Below are 10,449 nucleotides of genomic sequence, written 5' to 3'. Positions count from 1 at the left end.
GAAAAACAAGGAACTCATGAAATATTACACAAAATGGATGATCCAGGAGGACATTATGCTGAGTGAAATATCTCAGTCACAAAGGACAAATATTGCATAGTGCCACTGTTGTAAAATGGGACTGACATCAGGGTTCAGGTGAGACTGAGAAAAATTGGATAAATTATTTATACTGCATTGAAACAGAGGAGGGAGGGAACAGTTTAATTGCGATATATGATTGGGTATTATCATTATGACAAGAGTCCAGAATGAAGGTTGCATACTGGAGCATGCTCAGGGTGGGGGTGAGGGTGCATTGTATATTAATGAAAGAATTTTTCTTTTACTTTTCAGGGTGAGGAGTGAACTGGGGAGGGAGAGGGGGGAGGGAGAAAAGGGCAACAGTGAATGAGTGGAAATTAAAAAATCTCTGTAAAAAAAAATCTCTGTAAATGTTCATCACAATTAATAAAACAAACAAACAAAAACAACAATAGGGTTGCACAATTGAAGAGTGGAGGGAGGGATTATAAAGTAAAGGGGAGAGTTCTGGTGTGAAAAACAATGTCTATGAACTTTGAGACTTTGTATGTAAACCAGTATAAAGTAATTTTTAAAAAAAATATGGAAGATGTGCATAAACTTTGTATCCTTTCTCCGTTCTTATTCAATTTGTATGTTGAGCAAAGTATTTGGGAAGCTGGACACTATGAAAAAGAATGTGGCATCAGGATTGGAGAGAGACTTATCAATAACCTTCATTATGCGCATGACACAATCTTGTTTGCTGAGTTAGGAGGACCTGAAGTGAATGCTGCAGAAAATCAAAGACTACAGCCTTAAGTATGGATTGCATGTCAGCATCAAGAAAACAAAAATCCTCACCACTGGAAAAATAGGCAACATCATGATAGATGGAGAAAAGAGTGAAACTGTCAATGACATTATCTTACTTGGATCCAAAATCAATATACATAGTACCAGAAGTCAGGAGACCAGATGTATTGCCTTGGGAAAGCCTTTAGTCAGGGACCTCTCCAAATTATTGAGGAGAAATGATGTTAGTTTGAGGACTAAGGTATGCCTTAGTCAGACCATGGTATTTTCAATCATTTACTTTACTGCTGAAAGCTGTACAGTGAATAAAGATGACAGAAGAAGAATTGATGCCTTTGAACTGTGATGTTAGAGAAGAATGCTAAAGATTCCATGGGCTGACAAAAGAACAAATACATGTATCTTGGAGATGTAGCTAGAGTGCTTCTTGAAGGCAAAGAGGATAAAGCTTTATCTAAATTAATTTGGTCATGTTGCTGGGAGAGGCTTTTCATTAGTGAGGGATACATACATATTTGGGAAGGTTGAGGAAGAGAGAAAGACCCTCAACCAGGAACACTGACACAGTAACTGCACAACAACGGGCTCCAGTGTGTCATATATTATGAGGATGTTACAGGATAGGACAGGGTTCAGATCTGTTGTTCATAGGGTTGACTTGACTCAAGGACATCTAACAACAATAACAGTAACAATTGGGGAAACTATCATCTGTTTTGTAAGAGTTCTTGCAGTCAAAGATCCTCAAAATGAGAAGAAACAGTTGCAAATATCCATTAAAAATTGGTGTTTTTAACATGTGAACTATGAATTTAGGAAAATTGGAAGTTATTAAAAGTGAAATGGAACACATTAAAGACAGATATTCTAGAAATTAGCAAGCTGAAATGGACTGGCATTGGCCACTTCAAATCAGACAATCATATTCTACTCTTTTGGAAATGAAAATTTGAAGAAGAATAATGTTGAATTCATAGTTAGAAAGGCCGTTGCAAGCTATATCTTGAAATACAATGCTGTGAGTGATAGGGTATTATCTGTATGTGTACAAGGAAGACTATTATTCAAACTACTATTATTATTCAACTATTATTCAAATATATGCAGCAAAAGCTTAAGCCAAAGTGAAGAAATTGAAGCATTTTATCAATTTTGCAGTCTGTAATGGACCATACATTCAGTCAAGATGTATTACTAATAATTGGTGACTAGAATGCAAAAGTTGGAAACAGAGTAGGAGGAATGGTAGTATGTAATTATGGACTTAATGGCAGAAATAAGGATGTAGATATTCATTTATAGCAAATATAATTTTAAAAAAGAACCCACCCACAAAAGATGACTTCACATATGGGTCTGACCTGATGGTCTGCACAGGCATCAGATTAACTACGTCTGTGCAAAGAATCATTGGAGAAGCTCAGTATCAACAGTCAAAACCTGGCGAGGGGCTGACTATGGCATAAATCATCAGTTGCTCATGTGCAATTTCAAAATGAAGTTAAAGATAGGAAAACAAATCCACAAGAAGCAAAATACAACCTTGAGTCTATATCACCTGAGTTTAAAAACTATCTCAAGAATAGGTTTGAAGCATTGAATACTATGACTGAAGAACTGGTAAGCTGTGGGGTGATATAAAAGACATCATCCTTGAAGAAAGCAAAAGGTCATTACAAACAAAGAAGAGAAAGAAAAGACCAAAGTAGATGTCAGAAGAGACTCTGAAAATTACACTAGAGCATCAAGAACCAAATCAAAGAGAAGAGATGCTGGGGTAAAACAGAGAAGATTCCAAAGGGCAGCCTGAGAAGATGAAGCAAAATACTCTATCAGAATATGCAATGAACTGGACTTGGAAAATAAAAAAGGAAGAACTTGCATAGCATTTTTCAAGCTGGAAAACAAATTAAAGCCTCGAGTTGCATTACTTAGAGATCCTGTGGGCAATTTTTATTTTTATGTTACTGCATTTTTTTTTAAAGTGGGAATAGATCAAAGGTAATTAATTTTCTAAAAGACAATATAAAGGAATGATAGTGTGCAACACAATGTGAATGAAGGAATGCCTGAAACACAATGTGTACAAATTTTGCCTGTAAATTATGGAAAAATAAAACAAAAATTAATTTGCAATAAAGGTAGAGGGTCAACAAAATAGAGTAAGACCCTCAATGATGTGACTTGACCTAGTGGCTGCTGCAATGAGATCAAGTATATCACAGATGATAAAGAAGGCACAGTATTGGATAGAATTCATATCTGCTGTTCATAGGGTCACTATGAGTCAAAATCAACTTGATGGAGCTTAACAACAGCAACAACAAACAAAAAAAAAGGTGGCTATAAGTGTTGGTAAAAGTCAAGAACTTTGCTTTCAAAGGTATGTTTAAAATAAGACTCATTTGATGTAGTCTCAAATTATTCTCATCTCTGCCTTCCTCCTTCAATTAGTCTATACTCTTATGACATGATTAATGCCCAAGGACTGCTTGGAGGATTAACTTGATAAATGGCAGAGTATATATATCTTCATTCCTGGCCATCTCCATCTGAATTCTGGCATTTTGTCAATGTAATTAAAACTTCAATTGCCCAAGTATGTATTATACTTCTTTCTAGTATAGCCAAGCCTCACTAGGATTTTCCAGAAATATTTGTGTCATTTTACCTGCTTAGAATGACATTATTTTGTGAATTGTAATGTTCCTATATAGAAGAAAAAAAATCTTCAGGGCTTTTTCTTTGTCATAGCCAACATCAATCAAATAATAATTTCTTTAAAGAAGCTGACACCTGGTGGACAAAGAGTAGCACTATAGCACCTTTTAGCATAGATCCCAGTTCTTCCTAGGTTCAAATCCAAGCCTTTCTACTTACTGCTTGTGCAATCTTTCATAGTTTATGTATTCCAGTTGCCCAACCTATATTATAACTCTGATATGTGATTAAAACTGTCTCATAAAGACTCTGTTGTTAATGGCTGTCAGCTTGGTTCTGAGCCATAATGATCCCCAAAGGTGTACAGTAAAACTGCTCTGTAGGATTTTCGGGGCTGTAATCTTTCAGAAGCAGATCACTAGATATGTCTTCTGAGGAAGTTCCGGGCGAGTTGGGATTGCCATCCCTTGGGACATAGTGGAACACTTAACCTTTCCTACCACTAAGGGACTCTGTCAAAAGGGCTTAAACTAAAATGCAAACACATTGCCTTTAAGTCAAACTCAACTCTTGATGATTCTACAGGACAGAATTTGGAGGCAGGAGTGGCATCCACTTCCTAAACAACGTGCCTCTGGAAACTCTATGAACTTAGATAGAAGACAATAGTTATAGAAAGGCTTCACACCTTTTGTTCATATGGTCGCTATGTGTCACGCTCAACTTGATGGTAATCAACAACAACAACAACAGGATAGAATAGAGTGGCACCTTCACATTGCCAAAGATGTAAATCTGTATAGAAGCCAACTGCTTCATCTTTATCCATTGGAAAGGCTGGTGGATTAGAATCTTGGCTTTTGGAATTAATGTTTTACCCACTACTACACCAAGAGAGTTCCTTTGGAGGCTAAAGGAAGGCTTAATGTAGTTGGCATACACAAAAGTACTTACTGCACATGGTCGTGTTGTTGTTATGTGCCGTCGAGTTGCCTGAGACTCATAGTGACCCTATGTACAACAGCCCTAAACCCTATCCTGTGCCAGTCTTATTGTCTCTGACACACCTACCACCATTACCCCAGTCACTGAATCATTCCATTTCATTGAGGGTCTTCCTCTCTTGCACTCTCCCTCCAACCTGCCAAGCATGACGTTGCTCTCTAAGGACTGGTCCTGTCTTGCAACATGTCCAAACTATGTCAGACAAAGCTTCAGAATCTTTGCCTCCAAGAAGCAGCTTGGTATTGCCCTCTCTAGGATGACCTTGTTTGTTCTCCTAGCAGTCCATGGTATATTCAATACTCTTCTCCAGCACCACAGTTCTAAGGCATCAATTTTCCTTCTATCATCTCTAGTCATTGTCCAGCTTTCTGATGCATAGCAAGCAATTGCAAAGACTACGGCCTGTATCAGGTACACCTCAGTCTCTAGACTGACATCATTGCTGTTTAGTACTTTGGAGAAGTCTCTGACAGCCAACTTTCCCAGTGCAGTTCTTCTTTTGATTTCCTGGCTGCTGGTGCCAAGAGTGTTGGTTGTGGAGCCAAGCAAATTAAAGCTGTTAACAATCTCAATCTCTTCACCATCTATCATGATGCTGCCAATTGGCCCAGTGTTGTTGTTGTTAAGGACCGTGGAGTCATAGACAACTCATAGGGACCCTATGAAAGAAAGTCCTCAACACTTGTGTGTTTCATCCTTTCTCCACGTTCATAGGGTTTCTGGAGGCAAGCTATCTATGGAAGTGGATGCCACTACAATCCCAAATGCATGCAATTCTAGGCCATCAGCTGTTCTGTGGGAGAAGGTCATGCAATCTCCTCCCATAGTATTAATTGCCTCTGAAAACCTGATGGAGGGTCAGCTATAGGTCTGTTCTGACTCTACCATATGCATCAACAATAACAATATTTTGACAGTGAGAATATTTGGATTAATTATCTATCAATGGAGGCTACACACTTTAGAAGATAAAGACTTTCAACAGATGTGTTAGCTGGTAAAATTTATAGGAAAAGGCTAAAATAGCACTTCGAGTTGGTGGGAAGATTTTCAGGTATTGCTCAGAGTAGGGGTAGGGTGGGGTAGGAAGAAGGATTTGGCTCTTTACATTGTCAATTCTCCACTGAAGCCAACCTCAGTGAACCAAAGATATGGATAAGGTTCATATGAATGAATGTTTCATCTATTGCTATGATTCCAATAGTAATTCTAAAGGCTAGACTGATTTGTCCTTGGGTCTCTTTTTCTCTGCTGTCTTTCATCTTCCAGACAGAAATAAGTCAACAGGACAGTAAACACAGCTTGTAGAACGTACCTGCTTAATTGTAAAATAATTTTGAGGAATCCTGCATCTCATTCCTACATCATCAAGTAATGGGATGAGGGTTATTGGAGTTGAGCCTTTTAAAGGAGGAAGAGTAGGGACAGAAACATTTCTACAGAGAGCACTAAGAGGGTTAGAGAAATCTACAATTCAGGAAAGTATTCAAGTTAGACTTCACAAAGGTTTATTTGACAAAGTGAAGAGGATGACAAAAGTCAGGCTGCTGAAAGATAAAGTAATAGGATGAGGATAATTTATATTAAGGTAAAATAAGTGGCTTTTAAGATTTCAAGTTATACAATAAATTATAGTGAAAATATCATTACCTCAACTTGGGGTCCAGTATTAGAAATCAGAATGAAATCTTTTATAAAGCTAGTGTGCTACTTTAGCTGGACTCCCAGGAGATAATAAATCAAATAGTAGAATCTGAGAATCGAGGATGGTTTATTTCTGCTTTCCAGCTGCAAATTTTCTGGATTTCGGAATGACTGCCTTGATATTTATTTCTTTTTTCTCCTGGGAAAGAAGGGAAAAATTGTTCTACTGCATTCCCACTGTCTAGGATATTAGTTGTTACAATTTCTATTGGCTGACCTCATGGAAGAGGACATCATATTTGACCCACTCAGCTTTTATTCCCATTTTTCTCACTAAACATGTTACTGTACATCAGACACTGAATATCAGATTAAGATCTTTGGAAAACATACTAACCGGCCCTGCCCGTAGAGACAAGTAACTCGACACCATTTCTTTCCAAAGTCTATTGGCACAGATAAAATTCCCATGCCTTATGCAAGTATAATTTCAGTTTGCAACTTTCTAGAAAATGCTTCATCTGGGTTTGGCTAAAATAAATTCAGTCTGTTGTTTTATTTGTTTGTTTTGTTTTGTTTTTACTAAGAAAGTAGAAATACAATTGCAACACTCCACTTTTCATGCAGTTAGGCTATTGCCTATTTTGTAAGAGCCAAGTAAGTCTAAACATTTAGCCGTTAGAGTTTGTATTCATGAATGATGCACTTCAGCTTGAGGTAATTTAGTACAATTTCCAAGTTAAAAAAAATAGACAATTTTTCTATATCTCTAACTGATTTGAAGTTTTTTAACTCTTGTTTCTGTTTTAAGCACACTAGGGAACGTTTATGGCCTAGTGGCAAGAAGCTGTACTGCAATCCAGAAGGCATGAACTTTGATTCCACCAGCTGCTCTGCAGGAGAAGGATAAACAATCTCCTGAATTAACTGTCTCGGAAACATGCCGGAAGGGTAAGTTATGGGTTCTTTCCAACTCAGTGGCATAAAACAACCACCATCACCAACTTCTGCAGTCTGAAATTGATCAAACATGTCAAGATGCATTAATAATTACTGATGACTTGAACGCACAAGTTAGACATCATGAGGAAAGAATAGTACTTGCAAAATACAGAATTGTTGCAAAATTGAGGCTGTAATGCGAAAGAATGAATTTTGAATATTCTATTATTTATTCATAGCAAATACCTTTTTTTTTTTTTTAAGACAACACACATTTATTGTCTCACACATTTGGATTCAGAAGTCTGAGGTAAGTTTTAAGGGGCTAAAACCAAAGTGTCAGATGTTTCTTATGCAGGCTTCAGGAGAACTATTTACTTATCTTTCCCAATTTTTCGGGATTGCCTGCCTGCCTGCCTCTAGACTCGTCGTTGAGGGGCTCAGTCTGGATCATACTAGGGAAACTTGTTCATGCTCTTGGGGGAAGGCTGGGGCTGGGCAGTGGAGGATGTGGCTTCTAGGGGTGCTGGGCTGCTGTGTCAGGGTGCCAGGAGGTGCTGAGACAGGAGAAGGCAGGCTCTGTCAAGGCCTGCTGGGGCACTCATCCTGCCATTCTCCGGTGCATGAGCTGGGCCTGCTGAAGGCGGTGCTGGATCTGCCGCTGGCGCAGCCGGTGCTTGATCTTAAGGCAGAAGGATACAGGGCATTTGCTCTCACGACAGTGTTTAGCGTAATAGCAGCAGAGGGCGATGAATTGTTTGCAGACAAGGCAGCCACCATTGATCCTGCGTCTGCAGACCCTGAAGTGCTGCACCACCCGCTTCATCTTCTGGCAGGATGGCAGTAAGCAATGGGTGCTGCGGTACTGGCTGATGTGCACCAGGGAGTCCAGGCACTGTTGGATGCTCAGGCGCACTGACTCTGGGGGGCTCTTGGACTGTGCCTCATTCTGGCTGTTGCCATCATGGCCCATCTTGAGGCTGTTGATATTACAGCAGCTGTTGTCAAAGGCTATCACCCTCGCAGAGACCGAAAAGCAACAACCGGGAGCAAGAAAAGAGCTAAACCAGCCAGGGCGTCGCGGCAGAACGGCGCATGCGTCTTTATCAGCAAATATTTTTTTTAAGAAACACAAAAGGTGACTTTATACATGGACCTTGACTGACAGATGATTGCACATGAATCAGAATGACAGAATCTGTAGAAAAATTGTTGCAAACGCTCTATACCAGCAGTCAGAACTAAGCTAGGTCCTGACTGAGGAGCAAACCACAAATTACTCATACTTTTCTGTGACTGTTATGTGCTGTCGAGTTGACTACAGTGACCTTAGGTGCAATAGTTCTGAAACCTGCTCAATCCTGAGCCAATCTCACTGTCTTCGACGCACCTACCCTCATTACCCCAGTTATGGTATCAATCCATCTCATCTGGAGTCATCCTCTCCTGCTCTGTCCCTCCACACGTCAAAGAATAATATCCGAGGACTAGTCCCTCCTGGCTACATGCACAATGTATGTGAGGTGGAGCCTTAAAATCCTTGCATCCAAGATGGAGCTTGGTTTTACCCCCTCCAGGACAGACCTGTCTTCTTGGCAGTTCATGATATGTTCAGTACTCTTCACCAGCATCACAATTAGAAAGTATCAATTAACCTTCAGTTGTCTATAGTCATTGTCCAGCTTTCTAATGCAAATCATATAATTTCAAAGACCATGGCCTGGATCAGGCACACCTTAGTCTCTAGATTGACATCACTGTTCTTCAGAACGCAGGAGAAGTCTATGACTACAGATTTTCCTAATGTAATTTGTCTTTTGATTTCCTGACTGTAGTTGTCAAGAGTATTGACTGTGGAACCTAGAAAGCTAAAATTGTTAGCTATCTCAATCTCTTCTCCATCTCTCGTGATGCTACGAATTGATTAAGTGGTGAGAATCTTCATTTTCCCGATGTTGAGCTGCAATCCATATTGCAGACCACAATCTTCATGCTCTATAGCAAATGTTTCAGGCCCTCCTCAGTTTCAGCAAGAAAAGTTAGTCATTTGCATAAGACAGGTTATTTATGAGCCTTCCTCCAATCCTGATTCCAAAATGAATGGATGTCTGAGGAAACTGGAAACTGCATTCAAGCATCAAGAAGTCAAAACAAAGGGAAGAGATGCTGAAGTAGGAGAACTGAATAGAAGATTTCAAAGAGCAGCTTGAATAGACAAGGGAAAGTATTAAAATGTGCAAAGAACTGAATTAAAAATAGGAGGGAAGAACTCATTCAGCATTTCTCAAGCTGAAAGAATTAAAAACCAAATTCAAGCCTTGAGTTGTAATACAGAAAAAGTGGCATGGGCAAAATCTTGAATGATCCAGGATACACAGAATCATTGTACTAAAAAGAATTGGTTGACCCTGAAAAGTTTCAGGAAGTACAATCTGAACAAGAGCCAATGGTAACAAAGGAAGTTCAAGCTGAGCTGAAGGCACTGCCAAAGACTAAGTCCCAGGAAGAAATGAGACACTGATTGACACGTTTCAACTAACAGATGCAACCCTGTCTATGCCAACATGTTTGAAGGACAGCTGCCTGAAAGAGATTCATATTTATCCCTATTCCCAAGAAAGATGTTGCAACAGAATGTGGAAATTATTGAACAGTACTATTTATATTGCATAAAAGCAAAACATTGTGAAGATCATCCAAAAGTCCTGGAATGTTACATGTACAGGGAACAAGGTGAATTTAGGAGAGGTAGTGGCACAAGGAATATAATTTGTATGTCATGTGTAAAACAGAGAATACGAAAAGAATGTCCAGTTGTGTTTTAATGACGACGCAAAGGTATCTGTCTCTGTCACTCACAACAACTATGGCTAACATAGAGAAGAATGAGAATCCTAGAACACATAATTGTGTGCATATAAAATCTAGATCAAGAAACTTGTTCAAATGGAACAAGGGTCTACTGCATGGTTTAAAATGGAGAAAAATGTGTGCTAGGGTTGTATTCTTTCTCCATACGTAGTCAATCTGTATACTGAGCAAATAATCCATGAATCCAGACTCTGTGAAGAAGATTGTGACATTAGGACCTGTCAACAACACAAGTTATGCAGAGGACAATACCTTGCTTGCTAAATGCGTGGAGACTAACAAGTGCTTGCTGCAGAAGAACAAAGATTACTGTCTTCATAGTTTGATATTTCCTAAAAAAATTCAACATAGAAATTTGATATGACCCAGCTATCCCAAGGCTTGTAATGTTGTTGTTATGTGCCGTTGAGTCGTTTGCGACTCATAGCGACCCTATGTACAACAGCCCTAAACCCTGCTCTATCCTGTGCCAATCTCATTGCCTCTGACACACCCATCCCGAGTAGC

The sequence above is a fragment of the Elephantulus edwardii genome, unplaced genomic scaffold (genome assembly GCF_000299155.1).
Source record: "Elephantulus edwardii isolate Elephantulus edwardi_28Jun2011 unplaced genomic scaffold, EleEdw1.0 scaffold00312, whole genome shotgun sequence".
In the NCBI taxonomy this organism is placed as follows: domain Eukaryota; kingdom Metazoa; phylum Chordata; class Mammalia; order Macroscelidea; family Macroscelididae; genus Elephantulus; species Elephantulus edwardii.
This window is presented reverse-complemented; position numbering follows the sequence as displayed.